Below are 26,071 nucleotides of genomic sequence, written 5' to 3'. Positions count from 1 at the left end.
TCAACATTGATAATATTTATAAATGTTTATTTCAGCAAATCAGCATATTAGAATGAAGCATATATTTCTGAAGGATCATGTGACATTTGTCACATGTTGGTGTCAAGGATATGCACGGAGTGAAATACAAATAAACATTTGGAGAATACACTGATAATCATTAAAGGACTGAACAGAACAGGGAGTATATAATACACTATCTAAATAGGAGACAGGTGAACGTTTGCTGCCTTCATCTGTCAGGAGTGATCATAAATATGAGTTTCCTAGTTGTATTTACCACTGAGAGTTCGGGAATAGTTTTGATACCCAAGATCTCTAGTTGAGCAAGACACAAACTGCAAACATCGACATGTCTTGTCATTAAATTAAGTGCATATTACATTTTGAATAACCAGTTGAAGTGTGTACACAGTGAAAAAAGACTGACATTTCAGAATTGTTAGCAAACTAATATCTAGATAACATGGTGAATGTTTATTTATTTTTATTTATTTGTTTATGTTTATATGTTTTATATGTTTAAATGGTTATCAACAAATGGGACACTAAATATATTTTTGGCTTAATAAGATTTTCCCCCAAAATAGGCATAAACCTGGTGTCCTCCATCAGACGGATCTCATGAAATGGTGTATGTATGACACGCCAATTCTTATTTCCATTTTTAGTGTGCTATCAACACGCATAATCGCTTTTCAGCGTGTTTATGAATGCCATTGACTTAACATTACATTATTGTATAAATATATGACATACCCAAACCCCGTCCCTAAACCAACCCGTCACTGGTGTTGATAGCATTTATGAGTCTCCCCCTACCATCCTAGGAAAAAATATCGACAAAAATACCCCAGATGTAGATCTACATTTTGCTTCATTTCGCTCGGACATTTAACGGCTCGGACAATAATAATTTTATGTATCTATCTTCTTCCTTATAAATTAAGCTCCCCTGCATGTGATCTGAATCTGGATCAAATTTTGTAGTGACTGCATAAAGTAATCAAAAGTTAACATTTGGAACTTAGGACGCCCCCTAATGGACATTTGTTGAATTGTTCCTCTGTGAGGAATATCTCGTGATCGACGCAACGGACTATGCTGATTTTGGACTCATTCAACCGAGAGCATGCACTAATAGTGAGAATCTGCTGTATAATGATGTGCCATTTTCCACGACCGACGCATGTTTCAGGAAGTGAGCGGAAAAAGGCCAAATGTGCACCGAGAAAGACCGCAAGCAACTGTGCTGTTGTACCCAAGTGACGTCAGATCCAGGTCAGCCCAAATGGTCCAAAAGTCAGTGCTTCTGTGATTTTATAAATGAATGTGTGAAGCGTCTGTCTCATAATGATGTTGTTGTGATCCTTGCAGTTATTTACAGTAAGTGGATATACGGTAATCCTTGACCTTTTCTAGTGTGTATATGGCGTATACCTGCGTACACCACTGGGGAAGTAGGACATTTCTGAAAGTATTTAGGCTATTATTAATTTATTTCAGGCTTTGATCTGATAACAATAAATTTAAAAACACCGTCAGTGTAAAACCTCAACGGTAAAAGAAGCAGCGAAACATAGTGTTTACAGTTCAGCTTTTGATCTCACTACTTCTCTCTGTGGTAAACCTGTCCTGATGTCCCAAACACAAGTCTCACACACTGAACCGTGAGTAATCCGAGCTTCATCAACAATGCTTTCCCTCACACACACACTTCTGAAGATCAACAGGGATTTCTGTTGGGGAAACTGTGAAACACTCACGCCTACAGTATGATAAAATATTTAACTTGTTCGTTTAACTTTCCCTAATGTCATGTGTGTTTGCACAAATCACACCACCATTGTTAGTTACACCGGAAAGGCTGTTGTTGTGAAATTGAGATGCTTCATCAAATTTATATGAAAGAGGATAACTGTGTTTAAGGGGTGTGGTGCATTAATTAATAATTCATGTGACGTAGAAAGGAAAGCTTTTAGGGCGAGTGTTCGGAGAACGACTGCTATTGCTTCAGTGACCGTGTCCTTGTTAGCGCCGTAAGCAGCGAGGAGCCGTAAACTTTTTTATGAATGGACTCCAAAATAAGGCTTGAAACACTTATTAGAAACACTGCCAAAAATGATTATGACAAACGGAAGCACTTTGGGAGCATCTTGATGGCCAGGTAGAACAGAATTACGGAGATGACACAGCCCGTAATAATATATTATAATATAGGCTAATGTTATGTAATATAATATAATATGTGACATGCAACGCTGTAGTTGTGTTATAGTTTTGTGCAAGCCAAGAGGGAAACAGAAGAAATAAATGTCTTACATATATAATGTCTTACATATTTTCTCACAAAAAAGCCCGATGTTTGTGCCTCTTATACTTTTCAAAAAAAGAAAAAGAAAAAGGTAATATAAAGTGGTGTTCGAGTGCCTTCAGGACATGCAGTGAAACATCACAGTGGGAGCAGCTTTTAAAAGCAGAGACTCAAACTGCTGTTCACTTCTGAAAGTGCAAGACTTAGAAGCTTTCTGCTCCTACGGGGAGTTAGAATTAGCATTGAGAGTTAAAACATTTCAACACTAAGAAATTCTCTGTTTCCAATGTGTGTCGGGTGCATATGAGACTAAAGTTATCCCACTGCGACCAGACAAGGTGAAAGTACATGCATCAGTGCAAAACACTCTAAATTGACATTTTAGTTCTTTAAGTATGAACTTACAGCTTCAGTTATTTCTTAATAATAATCAGAGCAATTTGCTAATCAAAATGATTAAACTATTTCAGCTATTAACGTCATGTCCTTCACCTTTATCTGTATGCCCTGAACAGTTTCTCAGACCACAGACGGTATTATTGGAGGGCCTGAGAACATCGAGTTGTGCAATAAATCAATAACTATAAACTTTATATATATATATATATTTAGCATCAGGTGCATGTTGCTGTACAGTCTGCATGTTTGTGTGTGAATTAGCGCCATACTCAAGAAATATTTTATAAACAAATACAATGTACACTATTAACCCTGAAAGTTGCCCTAAAACGCCCCCATTGTAGTTTCGAGTTTCTTCCGGGAACGAACACGTCACAATATTCCTCATTATAATAATTAATGCGCAGAATAAAGGGGCGGGGCCTGGTTGAGTTAGTTAGTAGTGTGTTAAACTGGCGGTTATGGAAAGGGGCGGGGCATTTCATAAACACACTCGAAGCGCTCGACCAATCACAACACACAGCCGACCAATCAGAGCACAGTGTGCTTTTCAGGAGGAGGGGCTTCATAGAGACAGGAAGTAAACAGAGCGTTACTGACAGACTGGGAAGAGAGGAGCCGCAACAATGGAGAATATGAGGAGAATAATCAACATTAAAGCAGGAAAACCTGTTCTAGGAGAGCCTGAAACACATAAAGAGTTTTGTGAAAGTCTTTCTGTAAGACAGAAATATATCTCTTCAGTACCCAGTGTGAACGATGGGGTCTGAACATTTCGGCTCCCTGCTCATGTGGTCTGATGAAACAATACATTTGTTTCTCTGACCTTTGCACTGGAAATATGATGTTGTCCAAACAAGTGAAGGGAAGATGGACATTGAACGTTGCTGGGACTTTTTAGTGTTTTCATATTAGTCCATCTTGAGCTGCTTTTTCAAATTATTTACAGAAAGGAAATGCAATTTTAAGCAACAAACATTTTTTTTCATACTGTAAAATTTAATGTTGCCTAAATTCACTTAAGCATTTAACACAATTAATTTCAGGTTTTTATTATTATCAATGTTGAAAACAGCTTCATATTGTTGAAAAAAAAAAACGTAATACATTTTTATTTTTTAGGATTCTTTGATGAATAGAAAGTTCAAAAGAACAGCATTTATTTGAAATACAATCTTTTGTAACATTATACATGTATTTACTGTCAGTTTTGATCAGTTTAATGAATCCTTGCTCAATAAAATATTAATTTCTTTAAAAAAAATCTCATTATTGGACGCTTATCTGTCATTGGCCTTAATATCAAGATGGTTGGCTTATTAATATAAACTGATTATAGTGTCCCGTTTAAAGTGATGCAGCTTTATGTTATGTAAGACTTTAAAGATATTTAGATTCTACGTGACAAGATGATTCTTTCATCTCTTACATGCAATATGAGTCTTGTAGTTCATTCAAGTTCAAGCAAGTGATCTGCCTTTCAATTACTGACCTATAATAAAACCAAATAATGTCTGGACAGCTCATTCATGAATCGGTCGGTTTGTGTGTCGTAAGCGCACGTCCCCTGTATCCGCCTGAAATAGACTTCAAAAGCCCAAGTTTCACGTATAACTTCAGCACTTTTGCATGTGAATGAAGCATCAAATCCCTGGCTGCTGTTTCTCAGTTTGATTCTCGCTGGATAATTAAAGGCTCCTTTGGTTTTATCTGATGTTCTGCATCTCCAACATCAACCGTAATAAGTTGGACGGAGGAAAGGCAATGGAAACCAGGGTTTGGATGTAAAGCTGGCTCCACCTGCGCTCTCTCTCGTCCTCAAGGGGAAGCGGAGGGGCTTTAATGAGGGGTTTGAAGATTCATCCCCGAGTCCCGAGTCACTGTGACTGAGGAATGAAGATGTCTCTCCAGCTCTCCTTCAAAGCGGAGCGATCTGAGAGAGAGAGAGAGAGAGCTCACACAGAAACAGGACTCGCCTGGTCCAGATCCGGAGACTCCAGGGTTTTCCGAGCCGTCCAGCGAGAAACCTATAACCTGAATTGCCTTCATAACAGGCTAAAAGTGCGGCCTATATCTGAGCATCTGCTGGATCTCCAGGCGGACCTCGTGTGTTTCATAACAACAGGGTTCTGATAGAGCCGGCCTACATGGGTCCACATGAAGAGAAAGACCCATCTGGATGAGTGCGCACCGCTATTTGACACGGGCGAGCGAGGACGGACTGATTCTTGAGGTCAGGGATCGGATACTTGTTATAAAATCAACATTTTGATTCCTCTGAATGAAAGCAATGTTAGTAATGCAAACGTGTAAAGCTTTCAGTGTTTAAATACTTCCTTACGGAGGCGCGTATATTGCATTCACTTGAAGAAAAAAAATCTACTCTGTTTTTCTGAATTAATGAGTTAATTTTTCATGAGAAAAAAAAAATTTTGCTCTGTTTTTCTGAAATAATGAGTTAATTTTTCATGAGAAAATTTTTTTTTGCTCTGTTTTTCTGAATTAACGAGTTAATTTTTCATGAGAAATTTTTTTTTGCTCTGTTTTTCTGAATTAATGAGTTAATTTTTAATGGATTTTTTTTTTGCTCTGTTTTTCTTAATTAATGAGTTAATTCAGAAAAACAGCAAAAATAAATTTTCTCATGAAAAATTAACTCATTAATTCAGAAAAACAGAGCAAATTTTTTTCTCATGGAAAATTAAGTCATTAATTCAGAAAAACAGAGCAAAAACTTTTTTTCTCAAGAAAAACTAACTCATTAATTCAGAAAAACAGAGCAAATTTTTTTTCTCATGAAAAATTAAGTCATTAATTCAGAAAAACAGAGCAAAAACTTTTTTTCTCAAGAAAAACTAACTCATTAATTCAGAAAAACAGAGCAAACTTTTTTTCCCATGAAAAATTAAGTCATTAATTCAGAAAAACAAAGCAAAAACTTTTTTTCTCATGAAAAATTAACTCATTAATTCAGAAAAACAGAGCAAAAACTTTTTTTCTCAAGAAAAACTAACTCATTAATTCAGAAAAACAGAGCAAATTTTTTTTCTCATGAAAAATTAACTCGTTAATTCAGAAAAACAGAGTAGATTTTTTTTCTTCAAGTGAATGCAATACGCCTCCGTACTTCCTCTAGTCTAAACGTCTAACAAAGTTTCTTGGCTGCAATACATAGGCTAAATAAAAAGGAAATTTAAACCTTGATTTCTTGCATGACATATATAAGGATTTGCACTTACGCCTGCTCATTAATGTGCAGCATAACACAAAGCTGATCACACATGCAATATTTCATTTTTGAATCAGAGACAAGAAAAAAAACGACTGTGAAGAGAAAGAAAAACCTGATCCAACAATCTGCAAGAATTCCTTCACAGGAAAGATCTTTAATGGAGTGAGACGTTTTCGGGGCTGTTAATGTTCAAAGTGTTCCGGTGCATCAGAGTTACGGATCTGGTTATATATTCATAAGCAACCCAAACAAACAAACAACAAACGCAGGAACGTAGGAGACACTGACAGACATCTGGGGCGGTGGAAAACACAACCGTCATTAGACACAGGAAGTGAACACGCCACTTCCTGTTCACATGTCACGGGAAACTGCACTCGGGAATCACACCTGTTCAGCCCAACACTCTGAACTCGATGAAGATGAGGACGATGAAGATGATATAATCTCCAGCAGTCGTTGAAGATCCACTCTGTTATCCTTCTACTGTGTGTGTGTGTGTGTGTGTGTGAGCTGCAGTAAATCCCACTAAACAACGTCTGCATAAAGCAGAATGAAAGATATAATGACTTTAATAAACACAGAGAACAATCACACACTTCACACTCGTTACTGCGAGACTAGAGCGAGGAAAACATTAACCGACCAGGGAACAGGTGAGGATTAATCAGTAACCATGGCAACTACTAATTAACTAGAACACACACACACACGTCTGTTTATGAAAGATATTAGCAGCATGTTTTTTTTTTTATTCTTTAACAGTCTTTTTCTTAAATGTTTCAACCTTTAAACGGGGTTGTTATCGTTTATTAAATAAAAGCATTAAAACATTTCTGTCAATTCAAATATTAATATTAAAAGACTAAATGAAAATAATAAATGTTGCCTTGGCAATAAACTACAATAAGTCACTATTTTATAGACATTTGAACAAAAAAAAAAAATCATTAATAATAGCTCATTCAAATAATTAGTAAAACTATAATAAAAAAATAAAATAACACACCTATAAATAATCTCGAGAATAAAATATTTCATGATCACATTATTATTTTTAACAATTATTAGTAATACTACCTATAAAGCAAGTTGAGTAAAAACTGTATTAAATATGTGTGTGTGGCTTTTTTCTGTATTAATACAGTGTCATTTGTTTTTTTTTTCTCTTTATATTAGTAACAACAAACACACAAAAACCGTAGGCCTGTTTGAGTTTGAAAACATTGAAAACAAAAGTTTTGAGTCATTAGTTTAACGGTCGACAAACGTATAATTATATAATTCATTAGTTGTTGGTTTCCATCCATCAAGGTCCAAATAATAAGAGATGAAGCACTTTTCATTTGTTAAGTCTTTAATTATTCACAATAGAAATGAACTAATGATGTACTATTTTCTTTAACCAGAAAAAATATCAATTTATTGTGATTAACTAACAGTAACTCCACTAATATGCCGATTAAATTGTTGATTCATCAGAATCCATAGATTTTTGCACATGTTATTATTTACACAATTGCAAGTATAAGTACAGTATATTAATGAATGATGGGTAACACTTTACAATAAGGTTCATTAGTTAACGTTAGTAAATGCATTAACTAACATGAACTAACAATGAGCAATGCATTAGTTACGGTGTTTATTAATCTTTGTTAATGTTAGTTAATACAAATCCAGCTGTTTATTGTGTGTTCATGTTAGTTCACAGTCCATTAACTAATGTAGTTAACTAATGTTAACTAATGAACCTTATTGTAAAGTGTTACCGAATGATGAAGTCAGTCAGTTTTTAAAGCAAACTCCACAGCATATGTGTGTTGTACATTAATTAGGCTGTACACTAACATACACTAATGATCATCATGGTGAAGTTTACCGTTAATTTGCATATATCAGATGTACAGAAGCTGTTTGCGGGTTCATGTTCAATATGGCGCGGTCTCTCCACAAAGTGTGTTTGAAGAGCTTTAAATCTCGAACGCATGGCCACTTCAAGCGCTTTTAGACTCGAAAGCTTCTTTTCACAGTCACATAAAGCCTATACCTTTCCGTCGAGTCCTATTGTGCTTGAAGTTTTCTGTGCTTGAATAACTGCTGTAGAAGTATTGTTCATTATTAGTTAACTTAGCGTTAACTAATGAACCTTATTGTAAAGTGTTACACTCTAAACTATGCTGGGTTGTTTCAACCCAAATTTGGGTCAAATATGGACAAACCCAAATGTTGGGTTAAAAATGTCATTTAAAACTTCAACTTTCACTTTCACCTGTACATGTTTAATTACATTTTTAACCCAACATTTGGGTTTGTCCATATTTGAAACAACCCAGCATTTTTTAGAGAGCACCGTTTTTTAAATGAAAATGATAAAATACTCAATTAAAATACAATTGCAATAAAACATGTGTTATTATACTATTGGTTTGTGCTCAAAATGAGCTGTAGGTTAACAGGTTAAGATATGAAACATTTCAAGTAAACTTTTCAAATAATCAATAAATAATAAAAAAAAGGCGTCTTCTACTTGGACAAACATCTCTCTCACACAATACATAATGCTGTTGCTTTTCAAATAATCACATATTTGCTTTTCATGATATGTGTAACATTAATTTATGTAATCTGAAGCGTTAAATATATAACCATCAACTGATCCGATGCAATATATGGGAATAACTACAGTATACACACACGTGATTTTAATAGCATTTATCTTTGGTATCACAAACACCCTGGCAGCCATATGACATCTGCAGAACATTATTTATATTTTAATGAGCCGATGACTCATTAGTGGCGGTCAGCTCGTCTCAATCAGCAGAAATATGGGCACTCAGAGAGCCGAAGCTGAGCCGAGTCCAGTGTGAGTTTATGATTGCGTGCCGTGATCTTACCGAAGATTGTGTGCAAGTCATCATTTGTTAACGGTAATTAAAATGTCCCGCATAAAACAGATATAAAGCTCATCCCACTTAGTTTTAATTGCGTCCCAAGGCGACTCTTTCCTGCCATTTAGCGGAGGTTTACAGGCTGCACTTTGTAAGCTGTTGAGACTTCTTATTCCAGGAGGAAACTGCGCTCGCTCAGGCGCATTACAACAGCAACCTGTCAACACTTTATTTGGCATTACAACAGACTAAAACTATCATTTAACCAACTTTCAACAAAGTTTATTTAACGATTCCAGCTGGTTAACTCTTCCCTCGCCACTGACGGAATATTTCTGTGTTTTCACTGTTGTGCTGTAGGGGGCGCTGTTACACCTGAACGAGTACTGAATCTCCTGATCGAAACACAGGCGAAGAAGAAGCAGAAACAATCGTTAGCATATGTAAAATTATATAAATCAAACTGCCTAGTGTTGCTGAATGAAATGTCGAATACAGCAGGACTGTGAAGTTTCTGTGTTTAGAGCAGATCATCGTTTCATCACTCCAAAATCGTAATATTATTCACTGTATGTTTATGTGCCTCCGATAACTCGAAGGAGGAGCGTATCATCCGACACCGAGGATCACCGGCTCACATCAACATCTCCTAACACTCGGTCCTCGGAGAATCTGTGTGTCCTCGTTCACCTTTCAGGGAAGATTTCATTTGCATTTATTTGAGCACAGTCCTGCTGTTTAGAGCACAGCACGGCTCCCTTTAAAGGTTTCACACTTTATTTTACAGTGTCCTTGTTGCATATGTTACATGTTCTTACCGTAATTATGCATAATCACATGCAACTAACCCTCAACCAAACCCTAACCCAATAGTAGTGCATGTTGTTGCTTAAAATTACTCAATACTGAAATATATTATCACACTAACAGTGACAGATTAAAATAAAGTGTAACCGGTTTCACTTTAATTTAAAGTATAAGTGCACTTACATGTTCTTATAGTGTACTTAAGAAAGGACTGGGTGATATAAGGTAACTACATGGGTTAAGGTTGGGTTCAGGGTTAATAGTTATTACGTAGTTATAGTAATTTCTATAATAAGTGCATATGTACATGGGGAACAGGATTGTAAAATAAAGTGTTAGTCACAGATAACATATAAAATGGTAACACTGGATAACAATAGTACATGAATAATCGTGTACTATACTTAATTAACTAGTGAAGGCTTGAACCTCGACTTCATTTGGAAGGAATGAGAAATCATTTTAAATAACTTAAAGGAGTAGTTCACTTAAAAAAAAATCTTTGCTGATAACTTACTACTGATAACCAGGATTTTCTGCATATAATGGACTTCAATGGGAACCAAATGGTTCAAGGTCCAAATGAGAGTTTCAGTGCAAACTGTTCAAAGGGCTTTAAACGATTCCTAGACGACGAATAAGGGTCTTATCTAAGACCCTTCGAGTCATGACTCAGAAAAAGATTCGTTCATTTTGATGAACGAGTTTGAACAGGAGAGTCACGAACGTGCGTCACAGAACAGAGCAAGGCGAGCATTTGAGCTTATAAAACTTAAACTTTGTTATTTATTTATTAAATGAGCGATCCTTTCGCTTGATAAGACCCTTATTCATCGTCTGGAATCATTTAAAGCCCTTTGAACAGTTTGCACTGAAACTGAAACCGTTTGGACCCCATTGAAGTCCATTATATGGAGAAAATCCTGGAATGTTTTCATCAAAAACCTTAATTTCTTTTCGACTGAAGAAAGAAAGACATGGACATCTTGGATGACATGGGGGCGAGTAAATTATCAGCAAAAGTTTTTTTTTAAAAGTGAACTTCTCTTCGAGGACTTCTTTAATCAGGTTAGATATTGATTAATATCTCAATAAATTTTCACGGCGTCTCTATTTGACTGCATCCACCATTTTTGTAGTTCTGAACCCAATCCTCCTCCAAAACGCAATGGTTTGTGGGTAATACTATGGAGCATGCATGGATACGCACTTCAAAAATCTACCGGAAACAGTGTCCATCCCGGGATATTTTCGTATTACACATTATTATTTCGTATTACACCTATAGGGCCAGAGTTACTAACAGCTGACCCCGGGATTCACTAAAGATGCGCAATGAAACATTAGGAAAGGTGAGGACAGGGTTATTTATTCTCCTGAAGTTACTGCATATGCATTTGTAGGAGTTTCTCTTTCAGATGCAGTATTTATGGCAGGCGAGGATTTCAATGAATCACACAAGGGGCTTTACTAAGGTTTGCACTAGTCAATGTACTGGTGTCTGCGCTATTATTTAGCACCCAAAAAGCATCTCTAAACCATACGCTAATTTCGCTGTTCTCGATGTTGGTCATTATGGAAATGATCGGCTGTGTTTGTGTTCTAATGTGTGTGTCGTCAGTAGATCACGAGCAGGACTTTCCCATCGGAGTGCCTCGAGTTTTAATAAAGGCTCAAGTCATTCCTGGATTTTCACGGGCATATTTATTCCATGACGGACATGTCTTTACATGTTCACTTGTTGCATTTCCAAATTGCCGTCAGAACTGGTATATAAATAAAACACAGAAAACGTAAATTAACCTTAAATTCTTGACATATTTGCAGACAATACTAAACAGAAATCACAAACTAAAAAATATAGTATACATTTATGCAATGTAAAATAATTGGCTTTGTTACAAACACAGTCACGTAACACAAATACATGACAAAGAAAGAGAAAAAATTATATACCTCATTGGCCACATGAACTCGAGAGGGTAAACTTAGAAGGGTATTCGTCTTCAATCCTCAACAACAAAACTTATGAATAATCTTTACAATCTTCCATGGCCTTTTAGAAAACCGCAGCACATTTCTCTCATCTAGATCTTAGCGAGTGTACCCATAAAGCGTCACTATAGCAACAAATTATAATTTCCGCACGGAACAAAAAATAAGTTCCACCCTATTCCTCACAGTTTTTAACAAAAGAAATAATTATGAAATTATTATTTATTGACCATAAAACATTTAAATTATACGATTTTTAACCTCATATATATTTATATTTTATTTGTGAACCATATTTAACAGAAATGCATAAGTTGCCTATGATTGCAGCTACAGTGTTTATGGGATTATTGCGTTTGCACGCTAATTTACCGTTTAGTAAATCTGACCCTTACATGAGTACTCAAAACACATTATTAAGAAGTTAGATTAGTTTTTTCTATATAATTTGATGCATTTGCCCTTACACTAAATTGCAGTATAAATATTTTTTTTGATTTAAGCCATGTTAGCAGCACGATCATCCCTCCATCATGTCCTCTCAGCATCATCTCTGTTTATCTCTAACGTTCAGCCAGGATTTGTGTTTCCTATGCTGTGCCTTTGCTCTGGTGAGAAGGCAAACCCAAAAAATGCATTCCTCCTGATTGTCATCTTCAATCAAATGCTATTGATTCCCTTAAGTGCAGCATTGATTTATATGACAGCGTGGAGAAGTGCGGTGTGCTGACAGTCAGAACGCCCTCGGTGAATCAGACACGCTGATGGGAGGCCTGTGTTACTCATGTCTTCAGCCGCAGCGAGTGCATATGGAGCCGGTAGCAAGGGGAAAACAAACAATGACTCACACTTCATGTCTTAGTGCAATATCGTAATAGAAATGTAAAGCAGGGCTTTATTAAACATGGAGCATAATTCAGGTTTCATGTAAATGCCATTAGCCTGAATCAGAGTTAATCTCATCAATGTACAAAGTTTTCAATATGGTAGCAAAGACATGCATGATGACAAATTATAACATTTTCTTAAAAGCCTTTATATATAAAGCATTATATGCTATACATTTTAATGCATTCATTTTGCCATGCAATGCACTGTATAATTGTAACTACAGGTTTAATAATACAGGCGTTATGTTATATATGCTTTTAAGGTCTTTTAAACTACCAAATGTTTTAGATATCAATCTGCACATCAGTTGTGTTTATCTTTGCTCGGTATCTTGAGTAAAACGACTCTATATTTAATGAAGCACATACAAAAGAAAGACCTGAATCATACGCAATGAAACCTTTTTTTACAGCTTGTTGTGCGTAAATCACATTCATTGAAGGCCTAATGCTTTAAAACACATGACAAACAACCAATTCATGATGTCACAAGGAATCTGCAAATATCAGAATGTATTTTAAATGTGGTTACAATTATTTCTGAAAAGATATAATGCATTATTCTTGAATACCTCTTTAAGTGTTACCAACAATTATAATAATACGACTGCACTGTAAGAAAAAAAAAAACGGTTAAATTTACGGGAAAACTCCGGCAGCTGTGGTTACCAAAGTGTGGTAGCAACATTTTAAGTTTAACAGACTTTGACCGTATTTAATTTTACAGCAATAAACCGTATTTCGTTATTTGATATAATGTTAATTTACTGATATTTTGAAGTATTAATATCTGTTTTGTTCAATTGCAATACACCGACAGCCGTCAATCACAGCAATAATGAGAGTCAATTGATCAATCAAAACTCATCATTATCAGCTCTTCCACAAAATAGTTCATACTTTTATATAGAAGCTGCACAGTCTCATTCACACAAACATTAAACACAATCATGGTAACATGTTGAAATTTAAAAAATGAAATAAGAATTAATTTAACAACGTTAAATGTAACATAAAACCCTAATGAATATAACCGATAAGAAAAAAACTAAGAAAATTATGAATAAACAGTTAAAATACATTAAATGTGAAGTGTCACGCAGGGAATTGTGGGAAAGTCAATTTACATTTTTTCACTGTAAATTAAACAATGACTTCTTCTTTTTCACTTCCAAAAACTGTAAATTTAACAGTATTTTACAGTAAAATTACATTAAATGTACCATTATATATATCACAGTTATTTACCGTATATAGTAAGGAAACTTTCTGTTAACCAATTAACAGTTTTTCACTGTATATAGCATTTTTACAGTCTTTTACTGTTAAAATCACGATCATTTTTTACAGTGTGTAATTAAAACATACTTCTGCTGAAAATACTATTATGCTCAGATTTTTGCATTCAACATGTTAATAACTGGGTTATTTTTGCGCTGACCTTATTGCATATGCATGTGTAGGAGTTTCTCTTTTAGATGCAGCATTTCTGGGAGGAGAGGATTGAAATGATCCTCATGCACTCTCTTGAAATGAAAACAAACTGCATTAAATGTCTGAGCTCAGAAAGATCATGCCGTGCATTGAACAATGTGATGCAATATGGTGCAACGGTGAGACAGCGTTTCTTCTACAGTAGCTGTCAGTCAGAGTAAACTTTACCCATCAGCACCTGCTCTGAAACTCCAGAGTCCGCGCGTGAGAACAAGGGACACGCCAATTCATCAAGATTTGGATGCTTAGTTCTTTAATGACAGCATTTAGATGTCTTACATCATTTTTGAAAGCATCATATCACTTCACTTCATTGTCAAAGCTATGATTAATGTCTACCGACACAACATGGCATTAAATCTCCATCAAATGATAAAACAACTCGTGACAGCCTATAAGTCATGTTTGTAATTAGGCAAAAGAGCTGTTTTTTTTGTGTTTTGTGTCTCAAAGAACATTATATAATGGTCACCTGTCATTGCATCATTGTTCTGCTTCTCTTACAGGTTGGCAGCTCTTTCATACACTCAATCTCCTGAGATCCCGAAGCCTTTCGCAGTACAGAACCTGTGGCATGCCCAGCATCAAGCGGACCCTTTCATGAACGCCATCACACTGAGACTATATGAATTGCCATGTGGTTTCGCCTTTGTCAAGCTCAGCTAATTATGACTTTTGACTCATGGATATTATTTCTAAGCAAGTTTAGCCCATGAACAGCCCATGTTGTCGCATACAAACACAACGTGTGACGGCCGGGTTATTGACCAGGACAGAATGAATCGAAGGATTTTTTAGCATGAGTGAGTTGAGAAAAGTGCCTCAGGGCATGAGTGTGACAGAGCCGTTCTTCACGCAGTTCAGAAGCAGAACGACAGCAGGCTTCAGTTTGGGCTGGGAATCTGATGTTAGGTTTGATCCCAAACGGAGTTAATGCCCGCTCTCACCCGTTCTCATCCCAAAAAGTCATATAACTGACGTTTTGGGACGTCTTTTGACCATACGTCAATATTCGCCTTTTTAGGGCCCCCTTAAACGTCGGTAGATGAGGTTATGGGATCCTAACTCTACCCCAGACCTAAACCTAACCCGTCACCTAACTGACGTTAAAGGTAAAGCGTCAGTTGTATGACGGCCCGGGATCGCCATCTACCGACGTTTAAGGGGGCCCTAAAAAGGCGGATATTGACGTATGGTCAAAATACGCCCCAAGACGTCAGTTATATGACTTTTTGGGATGAGAATGTGTTGCCCGTTCCCGTCACTCGGCACACTATCCACCTTATTCTGCTCTAAACAATGGGCGCCGCCATGCAGTGGTGGAGGAAGTACTGAATCTCCGTACTTAAGTAAAAGTACAAATACCCAGATAAATATTTACTTTAGTAAAAGTAGAAGTAACACAATGACAACCATACTTAAGTAAAAAGTAAAAAGTACTTTATTTTAAATGTACTTTAAGTATTAAAAGTAAAAGTAGTTGCATAACAATTTATTATCTTAATGTCTATTTTCTAACGATTAATAAAACATTTAATTCTAACTCATTCAACCTAATAGCCTACTCCTATAATGATGTTCAATAATGATGGAAAAAAAATGTCACCATTTCTGAAACAAGCTTGCAATTAGGCAATATCATGCTTATCCTTACTATGTTAATAACTATGTTTGGCAGTAAACGCGATTCATTTATGGTGTAATTCTGAACCTCTTGGCTTGCCATAATCCTAACCAAACCAAACATATACTACACACGGTGTGTTTCCTATGCACGTAAAAACTAATTTTCGCGTATGAGTTGCATGATAAACACACTGCGTGTGAGACACATTTAGTGACCGGGTTGATATACTGTATCTATGGCAACCAAACGTCACTGGTGAGACAAACGTGCAACGAACGGACGGTCAGATTACGTTTTGGCAGGGGAAAAACTGATCAGAAAATGTAACGAAAATGTAACAGAAGTTGTAGAAATGTAGTGGAGTAGAAAGTAGAATAATTGCTGCAAAATGTAACGAAGTAAAAGTAAAAAGTAGGCACTATTTATTGTACTTAAGTAAAGATACGTGAAAAATGTACTTCGTTACATTCCACCCCTGCCGCCATGACAACGACTCCGGTTGTCAACTCGAGTCTAGTCTAAGCTTTTTTGCCATGTGTTTTAGATTGTGTCATCCTCACATCGCTAAACTAAATCGAAAAAAAAAAAAATTCATTAAATGTGATCTGATCACGTTATTTTTTATTAAATCACAGATAAAAACAAAATGAACGTTTTTCTTTTCTTAAACTTCCAAAGGATATAGCTGATGCATGACTGCATATCTCCCTAATCCAGCATGAACATCCGACCGTTTCTATCACCCCGAGTGCTGCAGAATAACAGGACTATAAGGTTAGGCTGGTTAACCGAGCGGAAACCGAGGTAAGCGGATATGACGCGATTCCTTAGTTAAAATCTCAATTTTCTCGCGATTTAAACATTGTTTGAAGCATTCGTAATATTGTAAGTTATCATCTTAACTAAATACATAACACTGGCCTTGTGATTTTGGTATATTTTAATGCAAAAATCTTAGGTATTCCACCTTTAATGTCTAGTAACATATCAGGGAACATGTTTGATTAATTAAAAGAAATTTCTTGCATACAGCTCCTTTAACATGATAGCATCTAAATTAACTGCTTTTATTAAAGTCAACAATATTATTCAATATTGCTGAACCCAAAAGGCTAAATTTATCCTATTTTTTTAATCAGGTCAAAATGTCTTTGAAGTGTATAAAAGCAACGCCACAATTCCCAATCCTGCTGTTTTCCTGAATATCAGCACAGAAATCTTGTGTGATTTTGCTGAAATATTTAGGGGTTTATTAATAAATATTGAAATATACAAAAGATCTTGTTTGGTATCCATGTTGCAAAGTGGATTGAGAGTGTAGGGAGACAGATTTGAGCAGTTTGAGAAGTCCTGCTCTAGGGAATGATTGGCCCTTCTCCCTATCAGTGTTTCGGCACGTAATGGCACCCGAGCGGAAGCATGTCGCCCAGGGATCGAAACGCCACTCGGCTTGAGTTCCCGCTATTAAAAGACTCTCCTCGCCGTCCGCACATCTCTTGTTTTCTGGTCTCTGTTGTTGATGTGACCTGTTGCACTTCAATGCTCTGTCGGTTGTTTACAATTTGGCGTTGAAATTTCCAGATGATGGCCATAAAAGGCCCATATGGAGCGCAGGATGAGGAATCACCAGCAGACAGATAATGAGAGCTGAACCACCAGAGGCTCTTCCTCTCTGATATGTATCTACGTGGGCCTGCACACCTATATGCTGTTATCTGCGGCTGGAAATTGTTTAGTGTATATTCGAGGTGGAGAGGGATGCTGCGGCTGTAATGCTTGTTAGTGGTAGGTATTACCTGAATTGATTGTGAGTGACTGATAAAGACTTTGAGGTTGCAGAAACAAGTTTGCGATGTATAGTTAATCTTGCATGACAGTTTGGGTGTTAATCAGTAGTGACATATCCTCAGATTGGTTCTGTAATCTTAGGTAAACAAACCCGAGAAGGCTGGAGTCGTGCAGAGCGGCCTGAGCCGTCAATGCATTGTGTTTTACTCATCGCTTGATCTCATTAGCATTCATATAGGCAACTTTTACAGGTACATTTTTGTCAGTTGTACAGTTTGAAAGAATCTAAAATGTAAAAGTATTCACATATGTAATGCTTTAAAAACTAAAAAAAAAAAAAGTCATAAAGTGTTGCCACCATAAATGCATTAATAATTTATGGTTCAGTTAATGTGCAAACTAAATTGTATGTGTACTAACACACTGCTCCAGCCGACCAATCAGAGCACAGTGTGCTTTTCAGGAGGAGGGGCTTCACAGAGACAGGAAGAGCATTACCAGAGACGATTTATATGGAGATATCCCAGATAGCAAACTGACATTGAATCAACGTGGAAATATGACATCGAAACAACGTTGATCTGACATTGTTTTGCTCATCGAATTAACGTTGAACCAACGTCAGACGCGTCATTCTTTCAAAACTAACGGAAAATCAACTTGAAATCAACGCGTTGTTTCAACGTTATGAAAGCAAACCAATTTTCGATTTTCATTTAGCTTTGAAGAATGCCGCGTCCGACGTTGGTTCAACGTTAATTCGATGAGCAAAATCAACGTTGTTTCAATGTCACGAGAGACGTCGTTTCCACGTTGATTCAATGTCAGTTTGCTGTCTGGGATGCCACTTCCTCAATCCTCAATACAAATATATAGGGAAAACCCGTAACGCCAAAGATGCTGGTGGTGTGCACATGCTCCGCCCCTCACACTGAACAGCCAATCATCTGCTTTTAACAGTCAAGCCGGGAAACGTTTAAGCCTATTTTCTGGATCCACCGACGCATGTATGCAACAGTGGAGACGAGGACCCTTGAGCATGCATAATAAACGTATAACTTGTGGGGAAAAGGGCAATTTTCAAAGATTTTTAGCATATTTTACTGCGGTTTCTATAGACCAGTTTGCAAGATGTAAACAACACCCCAGATAGCAAACTGACATTGAATCAACGTGGAAATATGACATCGAAACAACGTTGATCTGACATTGTTTTGCTCATCGAATTAACGTTAAACCAACGTCAGACGCGTCATTCTTTCAAAACTAACGGAAAATCAACTTGAAATCAACGTGTTGTTTCAACGTTATGAAAGCAAACCAATTTTCGATTTCATTTAGCTTTGAAGAATGCCGCGTCTGACGTTGGTTCAACGTTAATTCGATGAGCAAAATCAACGTTATTTCGATGTCATGAGAGACGTTGTTTCCACGTTGATTCAATGTCTGCTGTCTGGGACTGGACCAGAAACACTTCCTGTTTCAGTTTGTAACTGTTTTCTTTATTTCACATGTAAAGAAAACATCTTAAAGATGTTTGTTTAACTTTTTGATTCAGTTTTATATGTTCTGTTGGTTGTATTTTATCCCAGCTTTTATGTAGTCTAAAAATGTATTTTTAAATGTTGTAATTTTACTGATTGTATACTGTTTTATTTTGTGGTTGCACTTTGTAAAGCACTTTGTGATTTTTTTTTATCTGTGAAAAGTGCTCTATAAATAAACTTTACTTACTTACTTACTAGTGTTAAAAAAAAAACTGAAACAGGAAGTGCTTCTGGACCAGTGTTGTTTACATCTTGCAAAATGGTCTATACATGTTTTTTTTTAAATGTCCCGGTGACCAGTGAAACTGCAGTTCTGACTCTCTGCCCATTCATTTAGATAGGAGCCTGGTCTTGTTAGTCCGAAATATCTGCCAGGAGGCTTTGACACGATGACCAAAAAGGACTTTGGTGTTACTGACAGACTGGGAAGAGAGGAGCCGCAACAATGGAGAATATGAGGAGAATAATCATGAAACCTGCTCTAGGAGAGCCTGAAAACACATCAAGAGTTTGTAAAAGGGCATAAAACGGCCTCTTTATACACCATTAGTCATTTTAAATGAGTCATAGATTATAAATCTTCTTTTTTTTTTTTTCCAAATCATTTAATTTGTTTTTCCACTTATATTTCTAGTCAAGATTTCTTGGACCAAAACATTCAGTCGTCATTCAATTTATTTAGTGATTTTTTTAAAAGTATTTTTTGCTGCTGTACCTTTTGAGATTTCTGTAATGACCAACCAATACGGTATCTAATGATTTTTTTGCTTGTTTGTTTGTGCGTTTTAGTTCTGGGAAATGTTGTGTGTCCAACATTTACCTTTATTAGAATCATATTGACAATTTGCCCCTCGTTAAATGTGGCAATATGAGATTTTCCGGGGAAGTCGAACCTGTCGACCTATAACCGGGTCAGCGGCACTGGCCGTCATTCACACCCACTTTACTGGGGAAATGATGTGGGCTGGTTCTGCAATTTATCTCATCATGGCCTTATCAAACGTATGAGCCTGAGAGAATATTTGACCCTGATGAAACTCACTAACTGGTTTAAATGGATTTACGAGGCAAGATATCGCGATACGCCACTCCTCGCGCTCATGTGGGTGTACGAGGTTGGAGAAGGTCATGATTTTAGCATGCATTTGGCTGGGAAGTCTGCTTGAACGTGGAAATGGTGGAACAGTGGTATTTTTAAACGTGGTTATGTAACTTACACATCACCCACAGTCAATTTCAAAGGGCTGATCAGATCTGAACTCGTGTGCGACTCAGCTGTAGTTTTTTGGAGTTATCACAGCCATAATTTAAGTTTGTTTATGCTGAAGTCTTTTCCCCTTAAATTTTTACTTGGCTCTCAAAGTGGATGAAATGCAAGCAGGTCATTTGAATTCAAACCTCATTACGTCCTGGAACATACAGATAGAGAAGTCCAATTTGCATTTAGATTGTTTCAGCAGAAGTAAATTAATCATTAAACTTTTTCCCTTCCTTCCTTCTTTCCTTCCTCTTTTTTGCATATAGGCATGCACATTTAGGCACTAGAAGTGAAATAAAGACATGTTATTGTTACATATATGCTCAAATCCACGATTCTGAGACGCTCACCCTGTGTTTCAGAGCAAGTAACCATTTTACATTATCTGCATGATTAACAGATATTAAACTGAAACCGTGATTTGGCTTTTAATTCAATAGGTTTTAATTCAATAAATTCATGTCACTTATAACGTGCATTTGAAAAAGCAACACATTCCAAACATCTTTGCAAACTCTTTACAAACCTGTCGTCCAACAAAAGTGAACATTTAATGACGTTTTTACTCAAAACTCAGTTCATGGCATCAGTCGAGTCTTTGAAATAACGTCCTTTTGTGATCAGACGTGGCTTCAAATCAAATAAAGCAGAATTTTTTAGTGAAAAAGGTTATGCTGATTAGCATTGCATTACAAATATACTTTATTCTGATAAAAATACCTGCGATGTCTAGAAGAACGGTGAACGTGATTTCACCATGTACAGCATGTTCCTGGATTAGCATCTTTGTTGATCCTGGATCGACTTTCCGGTTTACAGTTTATGTCAAGTTTAGGCTTAGAACCGGGGTGAAGCACTTAAACATCAGTGTTATTGACCTATCATTACCCTCTGGTTTTAGGGAAAAGTTATGGGTAGGGTAAGGACTACATTTTAGGATGGAAATATTGACAAAAATAGGAAAAATAATACTTTAAATAAACATATCCAAATCCATAAGTTTTTCTCCAGTGTAGAGAAGTGTCCAGGAGTTGTGTCTCTCAGTGGGTGAATGATTTCTAATGATTTATGGGAAAATTAATCCGTATTTTCATACTCAACTTATGATTAGTGATGCTACTTTGTTAAAAGAAAATTGACAATGTAAGGGAAGGTGTTATGGTCCTGCAGTCTGCCACTTCTGTCAAGTTCAGTTTTGTGTTTTGTGTGCCCTGTATGGAATATTAAAGGATTAGTTCACCTCAAAATGAAGATTTCCAGATAATTTCCTCGCCCCAATGCCATCCAAGATGTTCATGTCTTTCTTTCTTCGGTGGAAAAGAAATTACGCTTTTTGAGGAAAATATTTCAGGGTTTTTCTCCACACAATGGACTTCAAGCGCAACCAACATGTTGAAGTCCAAATCGATGCAGTTTCACAGGGCTTTGAAGAGCTTCGACGGCTCTGCACGACCCCATCTTCTTTAAACAAACCATCAGCCATTTTCTTAAAAAAAACAAACAAAAAAAACACACATTTCAATACTTTTTAACCACAATTGTTGGTCTTGTGCTGGTCTGCGACACGCCAGGCATTACGTCATCACGCTGGAGGACATAGGAGGAAGAACCGCCCCATTTTTTACAAGCGTGGAGAATGAGGATCACAGAAATACGTTATACTTGTGCTACAATTGTGTGGCCTGTGCAACACAACTTTCAACCTCTGTAGCATACGAGCAAAATAGCTGAGTGCACAGGCCTGATAAGGCCTATACAGCATGTCCATTTACCCATCATCACTTGCTTTTTCTTCACCATCAGAGGGGAGCGGGGCACAACCTAACGCATTTTGGTTTTGGCTCAATTAATTAAAAAATAATTAGGTTAGATTAATTTTTTTTTTTTTTACACAAGCAACATACACATCTCTGCTACAAATGACCACTCAAAGTTTTTTTCTAGGACCTACCATTTTCGTACAGTTGCAGATATCAGACAGATTTAGACAGATATCCATACATCCATCCCTCATCCAATCATCCTTCTATTATGGATCAATATCATGGATAGAGACATAGAAAAGGGCTGCACAGTTTTGCAATAAATAACAATAAATAAAATTATAAAATATTGTAATTTCAATTAAATTAGATTTGTGTGTGGCAGCTGCATGTACAATTATTATTATTATTAATAATAACAGTAATAATAATACAAATGAGCTTAAAATAAAAATTTAAAGTGTTCATTGCATTAAAAACAGGCCATACTTTTAACAAATAAACAAGTTATCATTTATATTACACTAAATTTTAAACATTTTACATTCCGACATTGTTTTTGAAAGTCTGAAAAAGTTAAATGTATAAATAATACTCAAACCTGAAAAGTTGTGTGTCTCCGTTTTCATTTGATTATCATTGTACACTTGGAGGCTTGTTTGTAACACTGTGTTAGCACTAACCCCGCTGTGTATTACATATTTTAACCCTACAGTCGCTAGTAATTGACATGTTTCAAAACGATGCTGTGTTTGAGCCAACAAGACAGCGATTAAGGCAATATAAAGTTAGATTTTGGAGCGTATACACCCAACTCAGAAACCGAAAAAAAAACCTATGATAAAAAAAATTACTTTCACGGTGTCAAAACACGATTTGTCCGCAATATAATCAAAACTTTCTGCAAATTCGCGTGAGACCGTCTTCTGGCAGCGAGAGAAAAATAGCCTGCTTGATCCTGACGAACTATGTAAAACGTCCGTGTTACATTTAACCCCGCGTTAGCTTGTGCCCCGCGCTCCCCTACTCGACGGGTTTGCATCAGACTTGTACGAAATGTTTATTTTTTCAAGTTAAACCTCCTCAAATATTAGGTTTGAGTTCTTTTAAATGTTGGATGCCGTGTTTCCAGTGCACCGCAGGAGCTGATGTGCTTGTGAGTTTTGCATCATGCATCACTGTAGTCTTTGCATGCATTAAAAGATTAAAAGGCAGATGAAGCGGATGAAGGCGGTCAGTTGAATGGACCGTGACGATTGCCAGGAATTCCCCACGGATGGGCGCAGGATCAATACAGGATCTCGTGGCCCAAAAACATGAGTCTTCTGTGTCCAGCAAATGAACATTCATGTGGATCTCTCTTTCTTGGCATGTCGTGAATCATTTTAGATTTATATAAGAATATCAGTGAAACCCTTTACATATAACCTATATTTAAATCATTAGCAGAATGAGAAAACCTTCATCTCCTTAAGTCTGCGGATCGATTGATGTCGGTCGTGAGATGGACTGGGGCCAGCGGGCTGAATGATGAATCGACTGACGCCGAGTCGGTTCTTTTATTCCATCAGAGAGTGTTTCTGAGTGTGCCCTTGTGTTATTCCTAAACGGCTGGAGAAACCCGCCACACCAAAGTCACACGACAGACGCCGGCCGGACTCAGGCGATCTCTCGCCAGATTGTGCAAATGTGCCGAGCTAAAAATAGGATGGCTCGGTATCTTGGTTTTGTAGATCAGATTAGGACAAAATGGTAGATTGTCGCCAAGCCTCAGGATTTGAGAAAGTGCCAGATCTGATCATGCTGACATGCTGTTTGGCCTCAGTTTGCACCTGTGTTTATTCAGAGAAGAAGGTATGAATTGCATCACAAGTGCGTTTTTATGAATCCCTCAATGCACAAGAATAAACTCCTCAAGAGGCGACTCCAGTGATTGGATAACTGGAGTAACCAGTGGACCAATGGCGTCGCAGCATCTCCAATGTTGGTTTGGTGTTTCTGAAATGCGAGTCGAAGTGTGTGTTCAGAATGATTTGGTCTAATTCCCTCCAGAAGCGTCTCACACACTCGAGTGTGTTCCCGCATATTAGCATCCGAATGCAAGAGAACATGATAGCGTTTACTGTGTTTCGTCTGATGCTTTAACACACTCTCGTTTATGATGGAGTCCGATTACAGAAACGTACAGATTTATTTCTGATATTTTGTACCAATTTCCCAGGAAGTGATGAGATTGTTCTCTCGAACACATGATGTTTTATTCCGCAATGTTTTATGCCATATTCTAATTGTGTAATTTTGTTAAATTCGCAATTTTGAATTAAAGCATAGCTAATAAAAAACCTTAGCCCTTTTATAAAGACTACAAAAATGGTTGACAAACAAGCCCGTTCTCATCCCCATGGCGTCATATACGACACTTTTGCCAATGCGTAGACATCCAACACACATGGCACCCTTTAGCGTCAATATGAGACGCAGATATATATGGGGCAGAAGGCGCCTCCTAGTGGTGTAACCCTAACCCTAGCCCAGACCTAACCCTACCCATAACCGAAGCGTGTTATATTGACTCTAAAGGGTGCCATGTGTGTTGGATGTCTCCTCTTTGTATATGACGCCTTCGGATGAGAATGCATTGAAAACATAAGTGTTTGAAACTAAACATGTTTTTCTTTTGTTATTTCAATCTCTTTTTGTAAAAAAGTGTAAATTATATGTCAAAAAAATTATTGGTCCACTGTTTTATAATTTTATCATTTATGAAATATATCATATTTTCTATAGTGAACAATAAACACTTTGTTGTACTAGAATAATAACACACTTTTTCCCTCCAACTTTTGAATTACACAGCGACATCTAAAACGATTATGAAATCGAGCAGAATCCCAATACATGTTTTTCCATGAGATGCAAGAATGGTTTTAAGGTTCTCCGTAAAAAGGATCGATGTAAACCCAGGGAAGAGATTGCAGATGAACAAATGGATATGTGTTCTCAGTATCGACGTCCTCCTCCTCGGCTCTAAGTAATTATAAAGAGCCTCGCGTTTGAAAGAAGGTAAAGGGCTGAAAACGGAGGCTCTCCTTTAAAGCCCACATGACTCATCAATGACCTTTACAGGCGAGAATGCCATCGCTCTGCCCATTCTTTGAGCATAGGATCTTGAGTCTATCATTCGACAATTTCCTTTCGACATGCAAACCTTCAGAAAGAGGTCAAAATTTCCATGCCGTGAAACGATTTCTCGCTGTGGCTGAATCACATGTATGCATGCTCAGAAATTGATTTTGTTTTATTTAAAACAGATGTCTAATTTAATATCTAAAGCATTGCTCCAGTTTTTAAAGACCCTATTATTGCATAGAGTTTCAGAAGACATTTAAACAATTATATATGCTTATAATTAAAGCAGAGCTCGTGTAAACCGAATGCTGTGATTATGTTAATGTGATTATGCTCATAATTAGAGTAATCATAATTGCAGTAAAATATCTGGAGTATTGCTGTTTACGGTCACACAAAAGTGTCGTTTCTGCAGATGATGTTTTGCCCTCGTCAAAAGGTTTGCGTTTCGACATGCGTTTTTAATGATGTTAGCAAGGCTATAATCTAGAACTGGTGCCGGTATGCGTTCGCACAGGCTATTAACAACAGAAGCTACGACTGCATTCGCATTGAACATTTTGTAAGTCAATAGGCACAAAATGACACTTAAACAGCTAAATTTTTTTACTCACACAGTCACTTTATTAAACAATAAACCTCACACACACACACACACAGGAGAATAGCGGATTACTCCGTGATCGGGATCTACTGTTGATGATTTGATCCAGGAGTGTGTCACGTGAAGCAGGTTTCAGGAGTGTGTGTCGTTTAAATCCAACAGATAATGCCTGAGTCTTTTAATGAACACAAAGACAACAGAACAGCAACACTGAAGGATTAAACACACGAAGGGCTAATCTGAAACCAGGACCGCTAATGAAGAACTCAACGCTGGAAACAGAGACAAAGAAAACACGACACGGAGTCTGAGCTCGACCCGGCTCAGGAA

General features: G+C 36.9%; 1 long non-coding RNA gene across 1 annotated transcript; it reads right to left on the bottom strand.

Moving 5' to 3' along the window:
• Positions 1-11,335: 11,335 nt before the first annotated feature.
• On the bottom strand, positions 11,336-11,759 carry LOC148969499 (uncharacterized). The gene is made up of 2 exons (XR_016149408.1): positions 11,603-11,759; positions 11,336-11,412 (listed from the first exon to the last, which is right to left on the bottom strand). It is a non-coding gene; the product is annotated as an uncharacterized LOC148969499 (long non-coding RNA).
• Positions 11,760-26,071: the final 14,312 nt, after the last annotated feature.

Source organism: Pimephales promelas, chromosome 22 (assembly GCF_988280905.1).
Source record: "Pimephales promelas chromosome 22, fPimPro1.hap1.1, whole genome shotgun sequence".
In the NCBI taxonomy this organism is placed as follows: domain Eukaryota; kingdom Metazoa; phylum Chordata; class Actinopteri; order Cypriniformes; family Leuciscidae; genus Pimephales; species Pimephales promelas.
The sequence above is the reverse complement of the archived record's forward strand: the minus strand, read 5'-3'. Positions and strand labels throughout refer to the sequence as shown.